This window comes from Rhinoderma darwinii, unplaced genomic scaffold, assembly GCF_050947455.1.
Source record: "Rhinoderma darwinii isolate aRhiDar2 unplaced genomic scaffold, aRhiDar2.hap1 Scaffold_3463, whole genome shotgun sequence".
Classification (NCBI taxonomy): Eukaryota; Metazoa; Chordata; class Amphibia; order Anura; family Rhinodermatidae; genus Rhinoderma; species Rhinoderma darwinii.
In genome coordinates, this window is record NW_027463448.1 from 143,042 (window position 1) to 152,274 (window position 9,233).

Sequence of the window (9,233 nt, forward strand, 5' to 3'; positions counted from 1 at the left end):
GTTTGTTATTCTTCTAGGTAACATAGTAACAAATCCAAATTGCTGCTCTCTTTGTAGGCAAGCAAGGCTTTGTTGCAACTGCAATTCTTACTCCTTCTTGAAATGTAGGGACGACAGTACATTCCATCACATCCATCTAGTGTACACAGGTAGGTCCATTGTGGCGGGCGGGCGGCTTTAATGGCTGTTTGCTGTTCCCCTACTCCACTCCACTATTTGACTGTGGTGCTGCATCAATCAGTGGCTGGCTCAGGTGCAGCTCTTTAACTTACCTAAAAGGGAGGGCGGAGAGAAGACAAGGAAGGTGAGTGAGCTGTTCCAATGTGAAATGCCGGAAACACAGACACACAGACGACACAAAACAAGAGGTGGCAATGTATTCATTAATTGCATTTAATCAATTAGCTCATTATCACTCATGCATTGTCCAACAGGTGTTGAAATAATGGGATTAAAAGGGGAGATCCATTCAGAAAGACAGAAACAATGGCAAACACAAAAAACACTTTTGGAATCTGATTTTAGTCAACACATAAGGAAAGGGTGCACCGGTCCTGGAAATACTGCAATACCAGGTCAATGCGTGGAGTGGACAGAGCAAGCTCTATTTCCATCTCCCTGTTCTAAAAATCCATTTAATATATGGTCCCCAGATAGGGGACGTATCAGATATTAAACTGATAAGAACAGATACTACACTTGATCTTAGCCAAAAGGCCGAGAAGCGATAACCCGAACGGGCCGCGCGTTGCCCGAGCCTGCCCGATACTGCTGTTCAGCCCTTGCAGCGATTCAGCCTACTTCTAGGCAATTCCATGGGGCCCTGCAGGCTCACACACTCACAGCTACACGGGAGGTGAATAAAGGCCGGAGAGGAAGCCAGACAGGATTTGCTTCTTTTGCTTGCACCACAATGCAGTGCTGAAAGAGGAGGAATCTACATAAAAACGCCTTCCTGGCAACGCCCAAATGCCCTGCTGCCATGCAGATAAACACTGGCAGCGGCAGCAAGTGCATGCCCACAGCCACCCCTTGTTCCTTCACACCTTGTATCAGCTGTAATCCAGTCCAGTCCAGTGCTGCCTGCTGAGCAGCACTGACCAACACTGCCTGGGCCCAGGCTTTTATCTCTGAGGCCCCATTATGATGTCAGAAAGCTGGCTCTGGCTCCTCAGGGCTCCACTATGACACGTGCAAAGTTCCGTCTGAACTTTATATAAGACGGTGCGGCTCAGTCAGTCACTCAGTGTTGCCTGAGAGGGCAACACTGCAACAGCCGGCCGCCAGGCTGTCTTTTTTTGCACAGCTAGTTGCCTCCAGGAGGCCACAAGAGGGAGACAAGGGACTGCAAAATGGAAAATAAGCATCCACCAACTTTACAGACAACTTCTCCTTGATCCTACAACCTCCATCCTTGCACAGTTTGTTATTCTTCTAGGTAACATAGTAACAAATCCAAATTGCTGCTCTCTTTGTAGGCAAGCAAGGCTTTGTTGCAACTGCAATTCTTACTCCTTCTTGAAATGTAGGGACGACAGTACATTCCATCACATCCATCTAGTGTACACAGGTAGGTCCATTGTGGCGGGCGGGCGGGCGGGCGGCTTTAATGGCTGTTTGCTGTTCCCCTACTCCACTCCACTATTTGACTGTGGTGCTGCATCAATCAGTGGCTGGCTCAGGTGCAGCTCTTTAACTTACCTAAAAGGGAGGGCGGAGAGAAGACAAGGAAGGTGAGTGAGCTGTTCCAATGTGAAATGCCGGAAACACAGACACACAGACGACACAAAACAAGAGGTGGCAATGTATTCATTAATTGCATTTAATCAATTAGCTCATTATCACTCATGCATTGTCCAACAGGTGTTGAAATAATGGGATTAAAAGGGGAGATCCATTCAGAAAGACAGAAACAATGGCAAACACAAAAAACACTTTTGGAATCTGATTTTAGTCAACACATAAGGAAAGGGTGCACCGGTCCTGGAAATACTGCAATACCAGGTCAATGCGTGGAGTGGACAGAGCAAGCTCTATTTCCATCTCCCTGTTCTAAAAATCCATTTAATATATGGTCCCCAGATAGGGGACGTATCAGATATTAAACTGATAAGAACAGATAAGGTTTCAACAAAGATTTTATTGATTCACAAGTTCGTCATACAATAAAATACAATATGTACATTAATATAAAGCTGTTTTCCATAATTGTACATTCCAAGTACTGTTTGCATCTCTTGTACCATAGTTTTTCCTGTCCCTTAAAAAATATATGTACATTTCACTAAAAGCAAGTTTAATACATTCGTCCACAGAAATAAAATCACGTTTAAAAAGTAAAATATTTCTGACTTTCCAAATGGCGTTTTTAAGACAATTTATCATACTCCAACAAACCATGTACTGTTTAAAAGTTGGGCAATTAAATAGTCCGTAAAATATATATTCGTATGTTAGATCTTTTAATCCACAAGTCCATTTTAAAAGCACGCCGACTTTCCTCCAAACTTCTTGTGCGTAAGGACAGTTCCAAAATAAATGTAGCACAGATTCATCGTTCGCACAAGAGTCTCTTGGGCATTTTGCCCTTGCCACCAGGCCTCTCCTGTGCTGAAAGTCTCTTGTTGGGAGGCACTGGTGGACCATCATCCAGGCAAGGTCTATATGTCCATTTGCGAGAAATTTCCCAAAAACGTTCCGCCATACTTGTCTAGACCTCGTCTGGGAATAGTTTGCCACAGGGATAACCTCCTCATTCCCCCTTAGGATTGCAGACAGTTTTCTCTGGTCCTTTAAAACGTCGCTTTCTTGGTCCTTTAAATGAAATGTTCGTATAGTCTTTTCTAAAATCACATAATGCTTTGGGGGGCATAAAAGAACAGGGGAATTCAACGGAGGCATACACCATTTTTTAAAAACCATACCGGCAGCGTACTTTAAAAAACAACTAAAAACGCCATTGGAATTAAAACATTTAAAACAGAAGCAGAAAAATTTTACATAAAAGAAAATATGCAAATTAGGGACATCTTTTCCACCATTCAACTTGCTTTTGTACATATGATCTCTTTTTAATCTTTCCATCTTTGAACCCCATAAAAACATAAATATAATTCTGGTTAGTTTTTTAATCAAAACATCCGATGGAGGGAAAACCATTCCCACATATAGCATTAGCGGCAGTAAGATCATTTTTATTATTAATACCTTGCCCTCCATCGTCAATTCTCTATGGTTCCAGAAAGAGATCTTTTTTTCCATTTTGCATAAAATCTCATCCCAATTGTCAATCCCATCATTTGTTTCTTTGAAAATGATACCAAGAATTTTTATTTTATCTTGTTTTATGCTAATTTCCGGAGTCTGGGAGGCATCCCAAGCTCCAACACTCAGACATTCACTTTTTGCAACGTTTAATTTAAAACCTGAAGCCTGGCTAAAAAACTCTGTGCACCTTAAGGTTCTTTTGAGCGAAGCAGGGTCTGTACATGCTACTGTCACATCATCCATATAGCTCAACACTTTTACCTGGTTGCCACCTCCTCCAGGGATAGGAACCCCTCTGATGACTTTGTCCTTGCGTATCTGACACAATAGGGGCTCCATTGCACATATAAATAAAATCGGGGAGAGCGGACACCCCTGCTTCACTCCAGATTTTAAAACCACATTTTCGGTTAAAAACCCATTAATATAAATTTGGCTAAAACAAGACTTATACAGAACCTTAATACGACTTAAAATCATCTCAGGGATTGACATTTTCTTTAAAACATTAAAAAGGTACAAATGTGAAACTCTGTCAAAAGCCTTCTCAAAATCTAGCGCTAGGAGGGCTAAACCTTGACTCCGGTCTCTTGAATACCATATGACATCACGGATTATATTTAAAGTCTCAGTAATGCTTCTCCCAGGAACCCCACAAACCTGGTCCGGATGTATAATTTTGCTGATCACTATTTTTAACCGGTTTGCAATTATCTTGGCCATTACTTTGTATTCCATATTTAGGAGGGTGATAGGTCTCCAGTTCCCCAGCAGAGTCCGATCTCCTTTTTTAAAAATCAAAGACACTACCCCCCTCCTCCATGAAACCGGCAACATATTTACAGTAAAAGCATCTTTAAATAACACTAGAAGGTCGTCCTTTAAAATGTCCCAAAACGTTAGATAAAATTCGATGGGAAGTCCATCTGAACCAGGAGCTTTCCCATAAGAAAAACTTTTAAAAACAGTAAAAAGTTCTTCTAAGTTGATATCACGTGATAAAACCTCCTGGTCTAAAACATCTAACTTAAAATCAAGGACATTAAGAGCATCTGTTAAAAAGGACATATCAATACACTTTTCATTAAAAAGGAGCTGGTAAAAATCATGAGCAGACTTTAAAATACCTTCCCTAGAGGTTTGACCCTCCAAGTTTAAAATCACATCTCTTTTATCCATAACTTTTTTGAAGAAAAATCGGGAACATTTTTCTCCTTCCTCCAGATGTTGAACTCGGGATCTGAAAATAATTTGTTTACCTCTTTGCTCTAAACATTTCTTAATTTCTGCTTTCATACTTTCAATATCTTCTTTCACATCTATCCCCAGCTCCTTGAATTTAAAAAGTGTTTGCAACCTTGTGTTAAAATTATAAAACCATTGTTTCTTTTCTTTTGCTTTCCTCTTGCCTGCTTTCATAAAAAATAACTTAATTTTTGTTTTTATTTCTTCCCACCAGGTCAGCATTGGTATGTCGGGGTTTTTCTGCTGCTGCCAACACTGGTAGGTTTGGCCAAATTCCAGCTGAGTCAGAGGATCCTCCAGCAGGTGCGTGCTCAACCTCCAGAGGCCCTTGTTTACCTTCAGTTCACCACTAAACTCTATCTTAGCCTGCAAGAGTTTGTGGTCAGAAAATATATTAGATGTTAAAACAAATTTCACTGGGTTAAAATCCTCTGCTAAAAATATAAAATCGATCCTAGAAGCCACTCTCCCATTGGACCATGTGTGGCCTAGGTCCGCCGGCGAGAGCAACTTCCAGGCATCCCTCAGCTTAAAATCGCATAAAAAATTCTTAAGCAGGTAAGAGGTCTTATCTAGTTTGCGGAGAGGGTCACCCCCCTGCCGGCATTCTCCTTCACATATACAATTGAAATCTCCTCCTACTAATAAGGGGGATGACCCAACACAAAACAATGGTAAAATTTGCATTAACTCCGCCCTCTCCTGCTTATCAGGAGAGGCATATACATTTAAAATACGAAACATAAAACCATTAAAATTCAGGTGGACTACTATTGCTCTGCCAGGTAAAATCTCAGTCACAGAATGTATAATAGTAGAAAAGCCACGGCAGAGCAGTCCTACCCCAGCAGATCTATTTTCATTGGAGCCGGACCACACGGAAGGACCCAGCTTCCAATCTTTTTTGATGTCCGAATAATCTATTGCGTGTTGAAATCCACACTCCTGTAGCAAGCAGAAATCAAAGTCCTCAGTCTCTAGGAAGGAAAACAAAGCAGCCCTACGAGCGGGGCTCTTTAATAGTCTCACATTCAGTGAGACGACATTAACGAGAGGCATTACACATATTATGGTGGCGGATCGTCCATGCTCGAGCCACAACTAAACTCCTGGATGTCTAGCCCACCAAAGATCTCCTGCTCAGGAGACCCAGGCGACTGGATGTTCTGGGGGTTGGAAGCAGGCAACTGATAGGTCACCGGCCCCAACCACAAATCGTCATCGGCCAAGCAGATATCCGGGGAGTCAAGTTCCACTCCCCTCCGCCACTTCCTTACTGGTTCATTCTCCCTCTCATCGCTGTCATCACCTCCCCGCTCACTGGAGGCTGCTCTCTTCTCACCCTCTGGAATGCTTGACTCCATCTCCTCCACGATGTTTTGGTGGTCCTCAGAGCGGTCGTCAAGGGTCTTCAGCGAAGTCTCCTTCCTAGGCTGGCTCTTCTCACGTTGGGACTTTGAGGTCATCTGCATAGATCCTCCCTCTGGTGTTGAAAGGGATTTCTGCTCGGACTTGCGGCTGGTATTTGGGGTCGTCATTGCAGGGCTCTCCACTGAAGTTATGGAGACCCTCTGCTCTGACTCACTGATGGCAACACCACGGGACTTACAAGCAGAGGCCTGACCAGGAACTGTGTCAGGCTCCCGCTCTGTCCCAACCGCACTCCTGCTGCTACAGGAGGTGCCCTTGACCTTCATCGCCTTGTCTGCTGATAGAGATTCAGCAGACATTGGCTCCGGTCTTGAAATCACAGTCTCTTGTCTGGCGCCCAGGGTCATCATCACCCAATCCTCAGCAGACGTTACTGAAGATCGCTTTGGCTCTGACCCAGGTGTGGATTTCACAAAACTCTTCACCGTGTCAGCGTAGGTACGATTCCTGGCTCTGCTGGGGCAATCCCTGAACATGTGGCCCTTGCCCCCACATAAATTGCACAGTCTCTCTTTGGGGCAACTCTTCATTTGATGTCCGTATTGGCCACAATTATTGCACCTATCCACCTTCTCATCTTTGCAGGAAACCTGGGTATGTCCAAAGTGTCCACACTGCCGGCAATATGTGGGCATACCCGGGTAAAATATATAGCCTCTGCTTTTCCCAATAACTACGGTAGAGGGTGGGTGCTGCATGCCTCCGATTCCCTCTGGGTCTTTTTTTAAGCGGACCAAAAATTTTCGCTTACCTCCCCAAAATCCAACAGCATTATTAATTTTGTTCATAAATTTTACGTCATCACAATATCTCTGGAGGTAAGTGGTTATATCATCAGTCTCTACATGGGGATTGTAGAGATAGACTACCAGAGGGATCTCATCATAGGCAAAAAGTAATACGAACTCTAGTCCATCAAACTTTTCATCATACATTAGTTCGTTTACCTTCTTTACGACGTTCTGGCAGCACCCGAGATCCTGGAAGGTGATGGTGTGGGTTCCTTTGGCTTCGTTGTCCTGGAAGCAAAAAATATCCCTGTGATGTAGTCCAAGCGAACCCAAAAGCACTTCTCTGGCGATAAATTCCAAGTTCTTCTTTGGTCTGTGTCTTTCCTCCACTTCAATACGAATAGTATTCTTCATCCGGGCCTCACCCGATGCGTACGAAATCCTGGCTGGCATCTCTCCCGTCTGGCAGGAAACAGGCCGATTGCCTGGGGATCCCTTCCCGTTGCTCCCGGACTAGGCCTTTCTCCCAATAGCGACAGGGGGGTGAAGTCTGGGCTATGAACCCAGACGATCCCCCCAGGCCGAGAGAAAGGGTACCGGAAGCACCTCCTGACAAGTCTCCTGGATAAATCCAATTGATCTTAGCCAGAAGGCCGAGAAGCGATAACCCGAACGGGCCGCGCGTTGCCCGAGCCTGCCCGATACTGCTGTTCAGCCCTTGCAGCGATTCAGCCTACTTCTAGGCAATTCCATGGGGCCCTGCAGGCTCACACACTCACAGCTACACGGGAGGTGAATAAAGGCCGGAGAGGAAGCCAGACAGGATTTGCTTCTTTTGCTTGCACCACAATGCAGTGCTGAAAGAGGAGGAATCTACATAAAAACGCCTTCCTGGCAACGCCCAAATGCCCTGCTGCCATGCAGATAAACACTGGCAGCGGCAGCAAGTGCATGCCCACAGCCACCCCTTGTTCCTTCACACCTTGTATCAGCTGTAATCCAGTCCAGTCCAGTGCTGCCTGCTGAGCAGCACTGACCAACACTGCCTGGGCCCAGGCTTTTATCTCTGAGGCCCCATTATGATGTCAGAAAGCTGGCTCTGGCTCCTCAGGGCTCCACTATGACACGTGCAATGTTCCGTCTGAACTTTATATAAGACGGTGCGGCTCAGTCAGTCACTCAGTGTTGCCTGAGAGGGCAACACTGCAACAGCCGGCCGCCAGGCTGTCTTTTTTTGCACAGCTAGTTGCCTCCAGGAGGCCACAAGAGGGAGACAAGGGACTGCAAAATGGAAAATAAGCATCCACCAACTTTACAGACAACTTCTCCTTGCTCCTACAACCTCCATCCTTGCACAGTTTGTTATTCTTCTAGGTAACATAGTAACAAATCCAAATTGCTGCTCTCTTTGTAGGCAAGCAAGGCTTTGTTGCAACTGCAATTCTTACTCCTTCTTGAAATGTAGTGACGACAGTACATTCCATCACATCCATCTAGTGTACACAGGTAGGTACATTGTGGCGGGCGGGCGGCTTTAATGGCTGTTTGCTGTTCCCCTACTCCACTCCACTATTTGACTGTGGTGCTGCATCAATCAGTGGCTGGCTCAGGTGCAGCTCTTTAACTTACCTAAAAGGGAGGGCGGAGAGAAGACAAGGAAGGTGAATGAGCTGTTCCAATGTGAAATGCCGGAAACACAGACACACAGACGACACAAAACAAGAGGTGGCAATGTATTCATTAATTGCATTTAATCAATTAGCTCATTATCACTCATGCATTGTCCAACAGGTGTTGAAATAATGGGATTAAAAGGGGAGATCCCTTCAGAAAGACAGAAACAATGGCAAACACAAAAAACACTTTTGGAATCTGATTTTAGTCAACACATAAGGAAAGGGTGCACCGGTCCTGGAAATACTGCAATACCAGGTCAATGCGTGGAGTGGACAGAGCAAGCTCTATTTCCATCTCCCTGTTCTAAAAATCCATTTAATATATGGTCCCCAGATAGGGGACGTATCAGATATTAAACTGATAAGAACAGATTTTTTGATTGAAAAATGCTTTATTGACAATCAATCGTCATCATACAAACATTACTGCGACGCAGCGCAAGCCATGAAGCAGCAAATAATAAATAATAACAGTCGTCAAACATAACATGACAGTATAATACACAGTACAGGCTAGCCTATGCTATACATTACACCACGTGCTACACTAACATTCTTGCATTCACTAAAGCCAAACAACAAAGCATTACAGACAAGTGATGGGATAGGGGAGTGGGTAGGAGGGGATAGGGAAGGGGGAAATCACAGGCCCGAAGCTTTATTGAAAGACAACACACAAGAAGGGAGAGTGGGGGGAAGGGGAGTATCAGTCCTCTTCCTCTTCGACGTCCGGGCTGTCCCAGGTGGAATAGTCTCTGAGCAGGCTGTGGATCAGCCTGCGGCAGTCCTGGACGGACACACTCTCTCTCCGCAAAATCAGACGGTTCCTGGCAAACCATATAGCGTCCTTAAAGCAGTTCATAAGGCGCCAGGCTTCCTGGAT

At 44.7% G+C, this 9,233-nt stretch overlaps 1 non-coding gene and 2 pseudogenes across 1 annotated transcript; all 3 read right to left on the reverse strand.

Moving 5' to 3' along the window:
• Positions 1-538: 538 nt before the first annotated feature.
• LOC142707529 (U2 spliceosomal RNA) lies at positions 539-729 on the reverse strand. Its single transcript, XR_012868493.1, has one exon. It is a non-coding gene; the product is annotated as a U2 spliceosomal RNA (small nuclear RNA).
• A 1,238-nt stretch (positions 730-1,967) lies between these two features.
• LOC142707524 (U2 spliceosomal RNA) lies at positions 1,968-2,138 on the reverse strand (annotated as a pseudogene).
• Positions 2,139-8,569: 6,431 nt separating this feature from the next.
• LOC142707544 (U2 spliceosomal RNA) lies at positions 8,570-8,744 on the reverse strand (annotated as a pseudogene).
• Between the last annotated feature and the right edge of the window lie 489 nt (positions 8,745-9,233).